The following is an 18,753-nucleotide window of genomic DNA, read 5'->3' as shown; positions in this document are numbered from 1 at the left end:
GTTGGTATAAATAAGCAAAAACATACCTTCATGGAACTACTTATATTCGAGAGGCTGTATTATATTATTTAACAACCAAATTAAGAGCGAAATAATAGGATAATTAAGTGGAATTGTTAAAGATGAAATATAAAATGGCTTTATGCAAGGTACATTGCATCTAACCACATGTCATCTGCCATTGTAAGAGTTTTCAGTACACTATCCATTAGTATAAGCTACTTTGCATGACACAATCATTTAGGCATAATAATATGTAACAAATTTGATGGGCTGCATTTGAAATACATGATAAACACCTGAACAAATCGTTTCACTCGTATGACGAAGATAGATTAGTGTATACATACCATTCCACGTATGCCACGGGAAAAAATGCAGACAATCCTAGACTAAGGAACATCTTTCAATTAAGTATTTAGAACATTTTGTTGCATATGTTATTGATTTTAAAATTTGAATTTATAGGCCGTGTGAGTGCAAAGTTGCAAAACTTTTTGCTGGATAATCTCCCTGAACTTGAGGCTGAAAAGAAGCCAGAATTCAAGCTTGGAGTAAAGGATATCAAACTTGGTGCGCGCATCTTTCGGAAAACGAACATCCCTTGCATTTGCGATAAGTATGTACTCGAGCTCATTCGTGGTGTGCATAAGCATTTTGATCTCTTGACTCGGTTCCCTGAGGTAGTTTCGTTTTTCATTTCGTGTTATTATAAAACAAAAATATGATTTTGCTAACATAGTTCATTTATATGTTACAGCCATGTAACTTGGATGGAGACCGTAGGGAACCTACAAAAAGAATTAAAAAGTCCGTTCCACTGTTGAAATACAAGCTCTTTGGATGCACGGTTGAAGATCTGAAGAAGGGAAGAACAAGATACCGTGCAGCTACTTTGATGGACACGGTGAACTTCAAATATACTTGATAGTTATTTGTAATGTATTTTTGGAATTCATATAATAATTTTAAATCTATGCAATAATGATTGGTGGTTATGGCTAGTAACATTTAATTTATAATGAATGCTTTTCTAGGTTAGTGTCCACTACACTGTGACGCGGTCGAAGGATAGCAAGTTGCTCCTTGATACTAATACTCTTGGAGACCCGGTTCAATTTCGCGTGGGTAAGTTTGACTTTAGTTTTTGTTGCTGTGCAATTTTTTCCTGTTTCTTTAAGATACCTAAGTTTGATGAGAATTCTTTTTGATGTGCAATTTTTTCTGTATTTTGTTTGCAGGTAGAGGAGAAGTGATTCGTGCATTGGATTTGGGAATCTGCGGTAATGACTTGAATTTTATGTCTTAGTGTTTTATTTGCTGTTGCTTTAATAAGCCACTTGTATTCATTAGGCATGTCTTTTTTGCTAAATTTCGTTAGGCATGTTTGTTCGTGGGGAGAGAAGGTTGAAGGTTCCGGTGTCCTTGGGGTATGTTATATATTGCAATTTCTTGGTTTCTTGTTTAGTGCTTTTGTTCAGATAAGGTGTGCCAATGCAGGTATGAGACTAAAAGTGGTCGTGGGACAAAAGATATTAAAGGACCTAAAGGTGCTTCTGGTCATAAGCTTATCATTGATGTCACACTGGTTGCTGTCGACTTCTGATGGCGGGAGGACATTAGGTTTGTAAGATCGTCACAACTCATGTCATTCTTCTTTTCCGTTATCCCCATTTGCTGCTGATGCATATAATTCTGCAGCAATCTTCTCTTATTTGCTACATTACTAGCATTGTTTGGTGGTAAGTTGTTATCAATTTGTCAATTAAAAAATATAAATAGGCTCAGTGCAAATTATGAGACAGAAACCGGCAATTAACAGCATTTTTATTTCTAGAAATATTAACATACTAGTAGTTCTGCAGGAAACCATTATCAAAACAGTGGCAACAAGAAAAATGGTATTTAAACTATTAACTATATCTAGCAAACTAGCAGTACAAAGCATACTTGTCTACAACTAAAGCCAGAGTACAGTTAGTAAACAAGTGTGCAAACAAGTCTGAATAAATATAGTTTACTCCAGTTTCTACGATAATCTGCAGCCTTATAGTTTAAGTGGTTACAGCCTATAGTTTATAATTAGATATCTTATTTACGCATGTTACAGACACTTATATCAATTGCCCTTAAAGAAATTGTAAATTATCATTCTTGAATAAATATGAAACAGAATATAACATTACTTTTTAAAGAGATTATCCAAGACAAATTTCTCAAAGATTAGAGTGTAAACTTAGCTTTTCTTTACATGGAAACTTAAGCTAGTCTGCATGTGATGAATAATCAAAAATGAAACTTTAATTTCAAGAATTCTTATTAAAGCTAAAAGCTGGATATACATTACAACGATTTTGTTTCCTAACAAGCAATTTAACCAGTTTCTACCATTTTGTTCTCTAATTATAAACTATAAGGCTGTAACCAGTTTCTACGATAATCTGCAGCCTTATAGTTTCATCTGCAGAGAACAGCAGAGATTTAAGCCTATACTGTTCAAAATAATTAAGCCTTTTTAAAAAAAACTATGTGATTAAATCATGTATATTTTAAGTAGATAGAAATAGAGAGAAGCCAAGTCTTCAATCTGCTACAGCCTACAGCAAACAATGACTAGTTTGGTTCCAGTATCTGCTCCCAGAAAAAGAAAAGTAACTTACAACTCATGCAACTTCCCTTGAAAATTTATAACAAACATTTCAATAGACCTGTTAAAGATTTTCTTTAATGCATGCCCTTGATTGAGATAGCCCTGTTAAAGTGTTTGATGGCTTCCAGTTATGTTTTCCTGTAAAGCCTTGGAACCTTCTCTAAATAAAATGAATGTTTATGAAAAAATTCTTATTTGGTTACTAGGGTTCACTGGTTTTCGGTTTTGAGAGATACTATTCTATTGTGGCACATGATGGAATCTTATTTATCACTTCATTTTTTTTAAAAGAATTATTACTCCATTTAGATGAATAAAAGTTAAAACTAACAAGTTCAAGATCACATGATATTTAGTCTACTCTTGCTTCCATTTCATATGTGTGACTTTGCTGCTGCTTACATTGCAGCACTTGGCACTTTCTTCGTCATTGCGACATGGAATTTTGGACATACTATGGAAGGAAACAACATACTACTGGCATGAGGGCAGAAGATTTGTGGTGCCCTTTTTGAGTCATCCCAAATTGACTAACATGTTTTTGTGGTGCCCTTTTTGAGTCATCCCAGATTGACTAACATGTAACATGGATTCTTTGAACAGATTTACCATTGATGGCATGTTAATATCTATACTAGTCAATAGTCATACTCCTGTAGGAGCAACCTTCTTAGTTGGCATAGTGGCATTACTTTCATAATGTTGAAAGTGATATTTTTATGTATCAAATTGCATTGCAACTGTTGGCTCTTCCACCTTTTCTTCACTCCATCCACCATATCAATTTCCAGTGATTGCATGCATACACGATTTATTGTTGAGACTTGATATTTTAATTCTCCATGTCAAAACACATTTCTCTTTCAACTATTTGGCAATCCTTTCACAGCACAGCAGCTACTAACCATGGGATAATGTTGTTTGAAATTATGTCCTATGGCGAAATGCTCTTTTATCTTCTGGTTGGCAGTTAAAAACAAGCTGTTAATGAGGGATAGAATGATCTCATTTGGTATGAATACTTGTCCAAGTTGCCTACTTTGTAATGCTCCCTTGGAATCGATATAATATATCTTTTGTACTCTTTTGTAAACATTAAGAGAATAGTTTACTCTTTTGTACTGATTTGCGAACTGTTAGTGGTTGATTTTCAAATGCAGCTAAAATTTGCATTTTAATCGGGGTATGCCCCTCTCATCCATGATTGTTTCTTTATTGAGATTTAAAATTTGTACTTATCAAAAAAGGAAAAATATGATTCCTTCTGAAACAGGTACTGTAACAAGGAACACAACTATCTCAATGAATCTGCATGTCGTACATAATCACAAATTATGTAAAAATAGCACTTCTAACATAAGCACTGTTTTACATGACTATGACTATTTCACCACTGTGCCCCAAACCATCCTTCTAGAACAACTGCATGGTGAACCCCATGAGCAGCTGTTCCAGAAAGAACATAAGTGAATCCACAAAATGATACTACAAATCTATACCAAGACAATTCTAGCTTCAAGAAAAGACCCATTACATTTAGTATGTGATTACCTATATTATTCGTGTACACCACAACTACTCAAGTACACCACATATTTGCAGTAGCAGCCTTCCATACTGTCCATGTGCGTGATTCCTTTCTTCTTCGCCAAATGTGCTTTCATTCTTGAATATGAGCCCGTAAATTCAAAATTACACTTAATTTTACCTTTCCACTTCTTCCTCCCGTTTTTGCAAGTTTCGTGATCATATGCTTCCGTAATATATCTGTATTTCTCATTTTTTGTTTGTTGGCTTTAAGAAGGCCCCGTCATTCCCACTGTCCAACTGTGACAATATTGTTAGAATATGATCCTGGTAAGCCCTCCTCCTAACACCTTGAGGTAACATGTACACGTGCTCAAACATGCTTCATAGAAATGTTTTATGAAATGGGAGAGAATGTATACTACGTGAAAATACCATCAAACAAAGAAAAGAAGAAAGCTGATTCATGCATGCAGTAGACAAGTCTTTCTGTCTCATGAGATGAGATAGGAATAAGTGGAATTCTTTTCGGGCAACTTGAGCCTTCTTGAGCTTAGTGTACTGAAGGATACGATCCTCAAGACCACCTGTCACCAAAAAAATGGAAAATTAAGTCTCTTACAAAAGAGTTATTTAAGACTACTTTTGTTCCAGATATAAGGTTGATTGGTCAGTGCTGTAATAAAAAAACAACAATATGTGATTTTATTGGTACGTTCCCATTCTGCACCTAAAGCTCTTATCCTGAGACCTAAGTCCCAGCTTTGCCCCAACGGTTGAAGCATGAGTATGTTTCAGAGTTGGTTTAGTTTCAAGTCATGCCTACTGCATTTCTGTTTTTGAGAGTTTGCTACTGCACTCTCGTTTTTGAGTTCTGTTATCCAGGCCATTTTTATTGTTCCCAGGCCATTTTGTTCCCAAGCTGGTGTTGACGTGTTGTCTAAGAACTTTTTCAGAGTTTGCTACTGCACTTTTGTTTTTGAGTTCTGTTATCCAGGTCATTTTTGTTCCCAGGCCATTTTGTTCCTAAGCTGGTGTTGACGTGTTGTCTAAGAGCAGCAGTAATGGTTTAGGCCAAAAAAAAATTCCCCCCCTCATTGTCAGGAACAAATTTGAAATTAGAAAATGATACTTTTTGTGTGTGTATATATACATGGAGTATTAATCTTATAACATTGGATCTCTTTAATGGCTGATGACAATTAACTAAATATAAAAACACAACCATGGTTGAAAGCTTACAACGCTTGCTTTTCTTGACAGCTTGCTCTGAGATGACGACTTGCTACACATAATTGCATCAAACTCACTGCAATTGTCACGGTTTCCACCTGACATTTCTTAGCGGATTTGAAAGAGCCACCTGATAGTCTGAGACATTATTGTGAGACCCCAGCCTTGAAATCTAGAACTGAAAAGACTGTACGATCAAATGTGCACCATGCTGAGGCTGAAGTGTTATAATGGTGTGTGGAGCATGAGCATAAGACGGGGAAAGCACAAAGGAGAATCGTTGTAGAATCATGGCCATTGCCATTTTAGCTTGTAACATGGCAAAGTTCTGGCCTATACAAATCCGAGGTCCCCAACCAAAGGGTAGATACGACGCTTTTCCCTTTGTTACCTTTCCTACACCTTCAGAAAATCGTCCTGGGTTGAATTTCTTAGCTTCATCACCCCATAATTGAACGTCGTGATGCAACAAGATCACAGGTACTTGGAGAATTACTCCCGCTGGAAAAGTAGTATCTCCTAATTAGTCTTCTCATTTATACTTCTACCAAGTGCAGCTACTGGTGGGTACAATCTGAGAGCCTCTAGAAAAATCATATTCACCTGTAGCCATAATGGAAATGCAAGAGTTTCATATGCTATAAAAATGTATTCCATGAAACATTACCTAACCATGTGCAAACTTGCTGCATATGTATAGAAGGTTGATATAATTGGCCTTTCAAAATATTAGATGTATGAGACAAACTTACAACTTTGAGGCGATTTAAACCATCAAGATCTGGTTTGTTGTTCCCAAACGTCTGCAAGACCTCTTCTCTAGCCCGTTTCTGCCAATCTTGATGCTGACCGAGTAAAATCATTGCCCATACCAGTGTATTTGAGGTTGTCTCCTGTCCTGCAAAATAGAACAGCTTGCACTCTTCGATTACGTCATTAATCATTATCATCCCAAAACTTTTATTGTTTTCATGTTGTTCGATTTCTTTAAAATTGCTATCCAGCACTAGCAGTATGCCCAGTAAGTCACCCTGGTTGGTTTCTCCCCCTTTAATTTCTCTCAGTCTTTTGTCAATGATACTTCTTATGGTAACTGCAACCTCTTTGGCAATATCCTTCAGCCTCTTATTACGTTTGGTTGGCAAAAGCCTACGATAAACAGAGTTGGTAGCATCAAAAGAAGGAGAGGGGAATAGTAAAATCCACCAAAAAAGAAACAGAAATTAAAAAAGAAAAAAGAAAAAAAGAGGGATGTCTTAATAATTTTTATATACCTCATTCCAGGAATGTATATTGATTGGGAAGCTTCGATTACAAGAGTAGACTGCTCCCTTTGCAGCAGAAAAATCTTCCTTCCCTCTTCATAACTACTACCAAAAAAACAACAATATGTGATTTTATTGGTACGTTCTCATTCTGCACCACAAGCTCTTATCATGAGACCTAAAGGTAGATACAAATAATTATCGGAAGGGGATATACAGGAATCAATTTGAAATACAGGAATCAATTTGAAATCAGAAAATGATACTTTTTGTGTGTGTATACATGGAGTATTAATCTTATAACATTGGATCTCTTTAATGGTCGATGACAACTAACTAAATATAAAAACACAACTATGGTTAAAAACTTACAAGTTACAACACTTGCTTTTCTTGACAGCTTGCTCTGAGATAACGACTTGCTACACATGATTGCATCAAACTCACTGCAATTGTCACGGTTTCCATTGGTTCTGCCAATTTCCAGTACTTTTGCAAAAATCTCTCTAGAAGTTGTTGGCTGCATGATTAAAAAAGTCAGATTACAGAATTTTGGGTCATAGAACATAGAAAATCAGAAAGCAAAATATCTTTTACTTGGTAAATTAAAGGCAGTTTTTGACCAGACGAACTTGAGCTATGCTTGTGGGGTTCCATGCTACTTCGTCATTACAACAGTATGGTGTATGGTCCCTCCTGACAGATCCGTTCTGATAAGCATCATACTTGCCTATCATACCAAGTCTTCTATTGCTTTGAGCTTCAACAAACCCTTCTTTTGTCATCTTATCAAATAGCTTGCGCACAGTGGTCTGGTTGACTTCTTGAGCTTGTTGTGAAGCTTGGAAACAGTAATGTAGTCTGAAGAGCATGATAAAATGTCTTCAACTGATTGCAATAGAATTGAGCAATATATCTATTTTATAGGCTAAAGAGTAGGTGACATCACATTATGTTTATCATTATTATAAATTAAGTCCCACACAGATGTTTGATAAAACACATTTCTAGTCTTACATGAAAATTAATACAAACACATATGAGAGCTGCAATTATAAATTAGATGACAAAAATAATTATTTATGAATATTATTAATATGAAAATAATTATGAAATTTAATAAAACAATTAGTATAAAATGTCAAAATAGGAAAAGTCCAACACCAAATCGAAACTTAATCAATTTGGGAAGGTTTTGAAAATAGAATATGTCCCCGATTGTGTCAAAAAACAAGATTTTGTAATTAAAATTAATTTTTATTCTTTTTTATGTTTAAAATCAAATAAATAAGATTTTTTTAATAAAAATATTTTATTCTAAAATTCATAACTGTTTTTCCATTTCTATTATTTGTTTTAATTCAAATATAATTGTTAAATTATCACTAAATCTTTTTATCTTCACTCATTTGAATCTTCTAATCACGTATAAATCAGCATATAAAATCTTTGTTAGTATAATTCATAAATTTTTTTAAATAATATTATGTATATATTAATAAGAATGTATATTTTAAAAATATTTGTGCATTATATAAATTATGAAAGAGAAATTTAAATTTAGAAAAAGTATAAGTGCATCTAACGGTTACAAGTTGTTGAATAGAACAGATACCCCCAATCAACCAAATAAAATCAAAATCAAACGATTACTACAATAACGAGGAGAAGAGAAAGAAGAGGAGGAGAGAGAAGACTAAGGGAGAGAATCGGCGGAGCTGTAGATCGGGTCGGAGTCGCGGCGGCCTCTTAATTAGGTCAGTTTTCAATTTGGGGGACTTCTAATTAGATTATATTCCCGTTGTTTTGTTTTGTTTTCGTTTTGTTTTGCGGACCTTACTAAACCTTACCATCTCTCTAGAAGCCTTGGTCTGGAAGCCCTGGCTATACACTATACAGACATACACAGTCAGGGTAAGAGCTGCTTTTTCAGTTATTAGATACTACAGTGCAGGATCAAGTTGTTGTTCACATCTTGGATAGATAACTATACCAAGTTCTTTCCAGTCCAGTATGCCCCCTTATCTTCCGGGACGGAACCACAAATTTTTTTTTTTTTGGGGGGGAGGGGGTGGGGGAATTTTACCAAAAAAATTTCAAGGACGAAGTTTATGAAACATGACACGTTTAGGAGAGTAGATGCACAAAATTATGGGTTTTGGGGTACCAGATACACAAGATTTTGAGTCTTAGGGGACTAAATACTACAAATTATGAATTTCAATCATATAAATTGATTATATATAAGGTCTTGGGGAAGGTTTTGGGGGGGGGGCCAAGACCACCCCATACCCCCCCTGGGTCCGTCCATGCTTATCTTCCTCATTTAGGAGTAGGGTTGGCAATTACGGGTCGTGGGTCGGGTTCGTGTCGGGTCAACATACTCGGGTAGTATTTTTAACCCGACCCGAAAATTTAATGGGTACAGGTACCTAACCCGAACATGACTCGATTTAATTTCGGGTTACCCGACATGACCCGAAATGACCCGAAATTCTCGCCCATGCCCAACCCAATACGATCAACACGACCCGGCAAGACACGAACATGACTCGATTGAATTGCAATAGAAGGTAAACAAATCTTTTACACAATCAAATCACAAAATCTTTCACACAAATCTGATGATATACATATCTGACTGTGGATACACAAACAGACCAGCGTGCAACCAAGCATTAGCTAGCCTCAACTTCATAAGCACACACACATTTAACTGAAAGTTCTCCTTTCAAGCATTCATCCAAAATATTAGATAATCGAATTGATAATTAGTCGTATCCAGTTAGAGGGCGAGCGAGAGATTCGAATCGGAATGAGAGAAACTCACCAATTTTGAAGCTGAAAAAGTAAATCAGATACAAATCTAGTCGAGAGAGCGAGCGAGAGATTGAGAAGTTAAAAGAGAGGGATTCTGATTTGGAGGCGGAAAGAATAGAGGGTGAGTCAGAGATTTAGGGTTTGTGCGGCCGCGGCTTAGTAGTAGGCAGGTGAAAAGAATGAAGTGGATAATTGACAGTGTGATAGTTTAGGGTTTTGTACGTTAAGTAATAAACTTTTAATTATATAATATATATAATTCGGGTGGATTTCGGGTTACCCGAACCCAACCCGAAAATGACCCGATTTTTTCGGGTTAATTTTGGGTCAACCCGAAATCGACCCGAACCCGAAATACCTTGACCCGAATTCGTACTTTACGGGTCGAATTCGTGTCGGGTTATCGGGTCGTGTCTGAAATTGCCAGCCCTATTTAGGAGTCCTCATCCACAATCCTAAATCTGTCTTTAAAGAAAAAAAGATGGAGGATTCTAAATCTTGTGTTCGATTTGAAAACTTACGCATAATACTTCACATCATATTAATAATGAAACATGAATTCCGATACTGTATATTAAATAGAGTATCAAATTAATCCGTGTACGAAAGAAATATGTTGTGAAACACTTAAAATTAATATTTGTTTTGAAATTTTGTTCATTTCAAAAAGTTTCTCGGTATTAAAAACAAGTGACTCATCACTAAGTCAAAAATAGATTCATCTCTGACTTTTGGCTTTGACACAACGCTTGTGATAGACATTGGCTGTGTAATTTTCGAATGATGTCTTCGTAATTGTAATTGAATTGCTAGTGTTTCACCGTGATGAATCTTAATCGGAAAATAATCAGAGGTAGATATGAAGTTCTTTTGAAGCAGATTCTTTTACTTTAAAGAATAGAATCTGTACAAATCTCATGCAACATCTATAATGTCTTAAGCATGCTCAGATGTGGACTACTTTCCTTGATGGAATAAGGCTTAACAAATAAACAAATATTATTATATAAAAACTATAACTTCACAGACATAGCCCCAGAATTTCAAGAATCTAGGCTAACTAGTAACTAGCAAGGCACACATGTGAAAGAGAGGGGGAGGGAGGTCATCTAATGTCTTAAGCATACTGAGATGTGGACTACTTTCCTTGATGGAATAAGGCTTAACAAATAAACAGATGTTATTATATGAAAACTAATATTTAAAGGCAAACTTCACAGACACAGCCCGAATTTCAAGGATCTGGGCTAACTAGTAACTAGCAAGTTAAAGACAACTCCACAGACACTGCCCTAATTTCAAGAATCTAGGCGAACTAGTAACTAGCAAAGCGCACGAGAGAGAGAGGGAGGGAGGAGAGATCTTAGCTTTGATCTCGTTTCTCTAAAAAATTTAGTGTACCCAACCATTTTACGAATTTCTGATTCATCCAACTATTGCACTTATCTGTAGCTAGAAGTCTGCTTATCATATCAAACTCTTCATGATGTATATATACAGAGAACAGATTGCAAAACAATTCACTTTTCATTAGTAATATTTCAGAGTGCTTCTCTCTAGTCTCTAGGTAAATACAGTGTGTGTCCTCTTCTGAGCTTCATTTCCATGGTAGATGTATTCCATCAACGATCTTAAGACCAAGATAAATATATGCATGTGAGTGAATTTTTGTTTAGTATAGGAATGGTTTTTTTTTTTTAAGTTCACAATATGAGGATTTGTGCAAGTTCAAAAGGAAAGAAATGTCCATCAAGGAAGAAATGAATTTTATGATAAGAAAAATAGTGATATGAAGTATTGATAAGTAAATATAATTATAACAAATAACAAAACTTTATGATTCAATAGTTTTAAGTTCCAACAGATACTCATTTTATATAAGTCTAGTTTTTATAAAAAAAATGTAGAAAATGATACAACATATATAATATAATTCAAATTATTTAAGTACTTAATAATTATCTAATATAAATAACTAGTAAATAAATAATGAAAAAGAATGATTCATAAATGTCCGATATAATTATCATTACGAATTTCAATCTAGTTGTTCACATTAAAATTAATGGTTTTTTAAAATAAAGAATTATGACCGTGTTGTTTGTTTGTGCAAAAGAGGTTGGACTTGCCCGACATTAAAACTTAGAACTGTATTAGAACAAAAACGGGCCACATCATGTAATTGGTCTCAAAGCCCATACACCCAAAATAAGTTTGATGAGAATTCTTTTTGATGTGCAATTTTTTCTGTATTTTGTTTGCAGGTAGAGGAGAAGTGATTCGTGCATTGGATTTGGGAATCTGCGGTAATGACTTGAATTTTATGTCTTAGTGTTTTTATTGCTGTTGCTTAATAAGCCACTTGTATTCATTAGGCATGTCTTTTGCTGTCTTTTGCAATTTCGTTAGGCATGTTTGTTCGTGGGGAGAGAAGGTGAAGGTTCCGGTGTCCTTGGGGTATGTTATATATTGCAATTTCTTGGTTTCTGTTTAGTGCTTTTGTTCAGATAAGGTGTGCCAATGCAGGTATGAGACTAAAAGTGGTCGTGGGACAAAAGATATTAAAGGACCTAAAGGTGCTTCTGGTCATAAGCTTATCATTGATGTCACACTGTTTGCTGTCGACTTCTGATGGCGGGAGGACAAGGTTTGTAAGATCGTCACAACTCATGTCATTCTTCTTTTCCGTTATCCCCTTGCTGCGATGCATATAATTCTGCAGCAATCTTCTCTTATTTGCTACATTACTAGCATTGTTTGGTGGTAAGTTGTTATCAATTTGTCAATTAAAAAATATAAATAGGCTCAGTGCAAATTATGAGACAGAAACCGGCAATTAACAGCATTTTTATTTCTAGAAATAACATACTAGTAGTTCTGCAGGAAACCATTATCAAAACAGTGGCAACAAGAAAAATGGTATTTAAACTATAACTATATCTAGCAAACTAGCAGTACAAAGCATACTTGTCTACAACTAAAGCCAGAGTACAGTTAGTAAACAAGTGTGCAAACAAGTCTGAATAAATATAGTTTACTCCAGTTCTACGATATCTGCAGCCTTATAGTTTAAGTGGTTACAGCCTATAGTTTAAATTAGATATCTTATTTACGCATGTTACAGACACTTATATCAATGCCCTTAAAGAAATGTAAATTATCATCTTGAATAAATAGAAACAGAATATAACATTACTTTTTAAAGAGATTATCCAAGACAAATTTCTCAAAGATTAGAGTGTAAACTTAGCTTTTCTTTACATGGAAACTTAAGCTAGTCTGCATGTGATGAATAATCAAAAATGAAACTTTAATTTCAAGAATTCTTATTAAAGCTAAAAGCTGGATATACATTACAACGATTTTGTTTCCTAACAAGCAATTTAACCAGTTTCTACCATTTTGTTCTCTAATTATAAATATAAGCTGTAACCAGTTTCTACGATAATCTGCAGCCTTATAGTTTCATCTGCAGAGAACAGCAGAGATTTAAGCCTATACTGTTCAAAATAATTAAGCCTTTTTAAAAAAAATATGTGATTAAATCATGTATATTTAAGTAGATAGAAATAGAGAGAAGCCAAGTCTTCAATCTGCTACAGCTACAGCTACAGCAAACAATGACTAGTTTGGTTCCAGTATCTGCTCCCAGAAAAAGAAAAGTAACTTACAACTCATGCAACTCCCTTGAAAATTTATAACAAACATTCAATAGACCTGTTAAAGATTTTCTTAATGCATGCCCTTGTTGAGATAGCCCTGTTAAAGTGTTGATGGTTCCAGTTATGTTTTCCTGTAAAGCCTTGGAACCTTCTCTAAAAGAATGTTATGAAAAAATTCTTATTTGGTTACTAGGGTTCACTGGTTTTCGGTTTTGAGAGATACTATTCTATTGTGGCACATGATGGAATCTTATTTATCACTTCATTTTTTTTTAAAAGAATTATTACTCCATTTAGATGAATAAAGTTAAAACAACAAGTTCAAGATCACATGATATTTAGTCTACTCTTGCTTCCATTTCATATGTGTGACTTTGCTGCTGCTTACATTGCAGCACTTGGCACTTTCTTCGTCATTGCGACATGGAATTTTGGACATACTATGGAAGGAAACAACATACTACTGGCATGAGGGCAGAAGATTTGTGGTGCCCTTTTTGAGTCATCCAAATTGACTAACATGTTTTTGTGGTGCCCTTTTTGAGTCATCCCAGATTGACTAACATGTAACATGGATTCTTTGAACAGATTTACCATTGATGGCATGTAATATCTATACTAGTCAATAGTCATACTCCTGTAGGAGCAACCTTCTTAGTTGGCATAGTGGCATTACTTTCATAATGTTGAAAGTGATATTTTTATGTATCAAATTGCATTGCAACTGTTGGCTCTTCCACCTTTTCTTCACTCCATCCACCATATCAATTTCCAGTGATTGCATGCATACACGATTTATTGTTGAGACTTGATATTTTAATTCTCCATGTCAAAACACATTTCTCTTTCAACTATTTGGCAATCCTTTCACACACAGCAGCTACTAACCATGGGATAATGTTGTTTGAAATTATGTCCTATGGCGAAATGCTCTTTTATCTTCTGGTGGCAGTTAAAAACAAGCTGTTAATGAGGGATAGAATGACTCATTTGGTATGAATACTTGTCCAAGTTGCCTACTTTGTAATGCTCCCTTGGAATCGATATAATATATCTTTTGTACTCTTTTGTAAACATTAAGAGAATAGTTTACTCTTTTGTACTGATTTGCGAACTGTTAGTGGTTGATTTTCAAATGCAGCTAAAATTTGCATTTTAATCGGGGTATGCCCCCTCTATCCATGATTGTTTCTTTATTGAGATATAAAATTTGTACTTATCAAAAAAGGAAAAATATGATTCCTTCTGAAACAGGTACTGTAACAAGGAACACAACTATCTCAATGAATCTGCATGTCGTACATAATCACAAATATGTAAAAATAGCACTTCTAACATAAGCACTGTTTTACATGACTATGACTATTTCACCACTGTGCCCCAAACCATCCTTCAGAACAACTGCATGGTGAACCCCATGAGCAGCTGTTCCAGAAAGAACATAAGTGAATCCACAAAATGATACTACAAATCTATACCAAGACAATTCTAGCTTCAAGAAAAGACCCATACATTTAGTATGTGATTACCTATATTATTCGTGTACACCACAACTACTCAAGTACACCACATATTTGCAGTAGCAGCCTTCCATACTGTCCATGTGCGTGATTCCTTTCTTCTTCGCCAAATGTGCTTTCATTCTTGAATGAGCCCGTAAATTCAAAATTACACTTAATTTTACCTTCCACTTCTTCCTCCCGTTTTTGCAAGTTTCGTGATCATATGCTTCCGTAATTATCTGTATTTCTCATTTTTTGTTTGTTGGCTTTAAGAAGGCCCCGTCATTCCCACTGTCCAACTGTGACAATATTGTTAGAATATGATCCTGGTAAGCCCTCCTCCTAACACCTTGAGGTAAATGTACACGTGCTCAAACATGCTTCATAGAAATGTTTTATGAAATGGGAGAGAATGTATACTACTGAAAATACCATCAAACAAAGAAAAGAAGAAAGCTGATTCATGCATGCAGTAGACAAGTCTTTCTGTCTCATGAGATGAGATAGGAATAAGTGGAATTCTTTTCGGGCAACTTGAGCCTTCTTGAGCTTAGTGTACTGAAGGATATGATCCTCAAGACCACCTGTCACCAAAAAAAATGGAATTAAGTCTCTTACAAAAGAGTTATTAAGACTACTTTTGTTCCAGATATAAGGTTGATTGGTCAGTGCTGTAATAAAAAAACAACAATATGTGATTTTATTGGTACGTTCCCATTCTGCACCTAAAGCTCTTATCCTGAGACCTAAGTCCCAGCTTTGCCCCAACGGTTGAAGCATGAGTATGTTTCAGAGTTGGTTTAGTTTCAAGTCATGCCTACTGCATTTCTGTTTTTGAGAGTTTGCTACTGCACCTCGTTTTTGAGTTCTGTTATCCAGGCCATTTTTATTGTTCCCAGGCCATTTTGTTCCCAAGCTGGTGTTGACGTGTTGTCTAAGAACTTTTTCAGAGTTTGCTACTGCACTTTGTTTTTGAGTTCTGTTATCCAGGTCATTTTGTTCCCAGGCCATTTGTTCCTAAGCTGGTGTTGACGTGTTGTCTAAGAGCAGCAGTAATGGTTTAGGGCCAAAAAAAAATTCCCCCCCTCATTGTCAGGAACAAATTTGAAATTAGAAAATGATACTTTTTGTGTGTGTATATATACATGGGAGTATTAATCTTATAACATTGGATCTCTTTAATGGCTGATGACAATTAACTAAATATAAAAACACAACCATGGTTGAAAGCTTACAACGCTGCTTTTCTTGACAGCTTGCTCTGAGATGACGACTTGCTACACATAATTGCATCAAACTCACTGCAATTGTCACGGTTTCCACTGACATTTCTTAGCGGATTTGAAAGAGCCACCTGATAGTCTGAGACATTATTGGGAGACCCCAGCCTTGAAATCTAGAACTGAAAAGACTGTACGATCAAATGTGCACCATGCTGAGGCTTGAAGTGTTATAATGGTGTGTGGAGCATGAGCATAAGACGGGGAAAGCACAAAGGAGAATCGTTGTAGAACATGGCCATTGCCATTTTAGCTTGTAACATGGCAAAGTTCTGGCCTATACAAACCGAGGTCCCCAACCAAAGGGTAGATACGACGCTTTTCCCTTTGTTACCTTTCCTACACCTTCAGAAAATCGTCCTGGGTTGAATTTCTTAGCTTCATCACCCCATAATTGAACGTCGTGATGCAACAAGATCACAGGTACTTGGAGAATTACTCCCGCGGGAAAAGTAGTATCTCCTAATTAGTCTTCTCATTTATACTTCTACCAAGTGCAGCTACTGGTGGGTACAATCTGAGAGCCTCTAGAAAAATCATATTCACCTGTAGCCATAATGGAAATGCAAGAGTTTCATATGCTATAAAAATGTATTCCATGAAACATTACTAACCATGTGCAAACTTGCTGCATATGTATAGAAGGTTGATATATTGGCCTTTCAAATATAGATGTATGAGACAAACTTACAACTTTGAGGCGATTTAAACCACAAGATCTGGTTTGTTGTTCCCAAACGTCTGCAAGACTCTTCTCTAGCCCGTTTCTGCCAATCTTGATGCTGACCGAGTAAAATCATTGCCCATACCAGTGTATTTGAGGTTGTCTCCTGTCCTGCAAAATAGAACAGCTTGCACTCTTCGATTACGTCTTAATCATTATCATCCCAAAACTTTTATTGTTTTCATGTTGTTCGATTTCTTTAAAATTGCTATCCAGCACTAGCAGTATGCCAGTAAGTCACCCTGGTTGGTTTCTCCCCTCTTTAATTCTCTCAGTCTTTTGTCAATGATACTTCTTATGGTAACTGCAACCTCTTTGGCAATACCTTCAGCCTCTATTACGTTTGGTTGGCAAAAGCCTACGATAAACAGAGTTGGTAGCACAAAAGAAGGAGAGGGGAATAGTAAAATCCACCAAAAAAGAAACAGAAATTAAAAAAGAAAAGAAAAAAAAGAGGGATGTCTTAATAATTTTATATACCTCATTCCAGGAATGTATATTGATTGGGAAGCTTCGATTACAAGAGTAGACTGCTCCCTTTGCAGCAGAAAAATCTTCCTTCCCTCTTCATAACTACTACCAAAAAAACACAACAAATGTGATTTTATTGGTACGTTCTCATTCTGCACCACAAGCCTTATCATGAGACCTAAAGGTAGATACAAATAATTACGGAAGGGGATAACAGGAATCAATTTGAAATACAGGAATCAATTTGAAATCAGAAAATGATACTTTTTGTGTGTGATACATGGAGTATTAATCTTATAACATTGGATCTCTTTAATGGTCGATGACAACTAACTAAATATAAACAACAACATGGTTAAAAACTTACAAGTTACAACACTTGCTTTTCTTGACAGCTTGCTCTGAGATAACGACTGCTACACATGTTGCATCAAACTCACTGCAATTGTCACGGTTTCCATTGGTTCTGCCAATTCCAGTACTTTGCAAAAATCTCTCTAGAAGTTGTTGGCTGCATGATTAAAAAAGTCAGATTACAGAATTTGTGGTCATGAACATAGAAAATCAGAAAGCAAAATATCTTTACTTGGTAAATTAAAGGCAGTTTTTGACCAGACGAACTTGAGCTATGCTTGTGGGGTTCCATGCTACTTCGTCATTACAACAGTATGGTGTATGGTCCCTCCTGACAGATCCGTTCTGATAAGCATCATACTTGCCTATCATACCAAGTCTTCTATTGCTTTGAGCTTCAACAAACCCTTCTTTTGTCATCTTATCAAATAGCTTGCGCACAGTGGTCTGGTTGACTTCTTGAGCTTGTTGTGAAGCTGGAAACAGTAATGTAGTCTGAAGAGCATGATAAAATGTCTTCAACTGATTGCAAAGAATTGAGCAATATATCTATTTTAAGGCTAAAGAGTAGGTGACATCACATTATGTTTACATTATTATAAATTAAGTCCCACACAGATGTTGATAAAAACACATTTCTAGTCTTACATGAAAATTAATACAAACACATATGAGAGCTGCAATTATAAATTAGATGACAAAAAAATATTTATGAATATTATTATTATATGAAAATAATATGAAATTTAATAAACAATTAGTATAAAATGTCAAAATAGGAAAAGTCCAACACCAAATCGAAACTTAATCAATTTGGGAAGGTTTTGAAAATAGAATATGTCCCCGATTGTGTCAAAAAACAAGATTTTTGTAATTAAAATAATTTTTATTCTTTTTATGTTTAAAATCAAATAAATAAGATTTTTTTAATAAAATATTTTATTCTAAATTCAAACTGTTTTCCATTTCTATTATTTGTTTTAATTCAAATATAATTGTTAAATTATCACTAAATCTTTTTATCTTCACTCATTTGAATCTTCTAATCACGTATAAATCAGCATATAAAATCTTTGTTAGTATAATTCTAAATTTTTTTAAATAATATTATGTATATATTAATAAGAATGTATATTTTAAAAATATTGTGCATTATATAAATTATGAAAGAGAAATTTAAATTTAGAAAAAGTATAAGTGCATCTAACGGTTACAAGTTGTTGAATAGAACAGATACCCCCAATCAACCAAATAAAATCAAAATC

At 35.0% G+C, this 18,753-nt stretch overlaps 2 long non-coding RNA genes and 1 pseudogene across 2 annotated transcripts; 2 read left to right on the top strand and 1 right to left on the bottom strand.

Moving 5' to 3' along the window:
- Window positions 1–478: 478 nt before the first annotated feature.
- LOC108192450 (uncharacterized) lies at window positions 479–1,125 on the top strand. The gene is made up of 3 exons (XR_010291190.1): window positions 479–683; window positions 761–907; window positions 1,038–1,125. It is a non-coding gene; the product is annotated as an uncharacterized LOC108192450 (long non-coding RNA).
- Window positions 1,126–1,380: 255 nt separating this feature from the next.
- On the top strand, window positions 1,381–3,625 carry LOC135152067 (uncharacterized). Its single transcript, XR_010291166.1, has 3 exons — window positions 1,381–1,430; window positions 1,501–1,623; window positions 3,060–3,625. It is a non-coding gene; the product is annotated as an uncharacterized LOC135152067 (long non-coding RNA).
- Window positions 3,626–5,413: 1,788 nt separating this feature from the next.
- LOC135152317 (cytochrome P450 CYP72A219-like) lies at window positions 5,414–7,460 on the bottom strand (annotated as a pseudogene).
- Window positions 7,461–18,753: the final 11,293 nt, after the last annotated feature.

Source organism: Daucus carota, chromosome 4 (assembly GCF_001625215.2).
Source record: "Daucus carota subsp. sativus chromosome 4, DH1 v3.0, whole genome shotgun sequence".
NCBI classification, from domain to species: Eukaryota; Viridiplantae; Streptophyta; class Magnoliopsida; order Apiales; family Apiaceae; genus Daucus; species Daucus carota.
The sequence above is the reverse complement of the archived record's forward strand: the minus strand, read 5'-3'. Positions and strand labels throughout refer to the sequence as shown.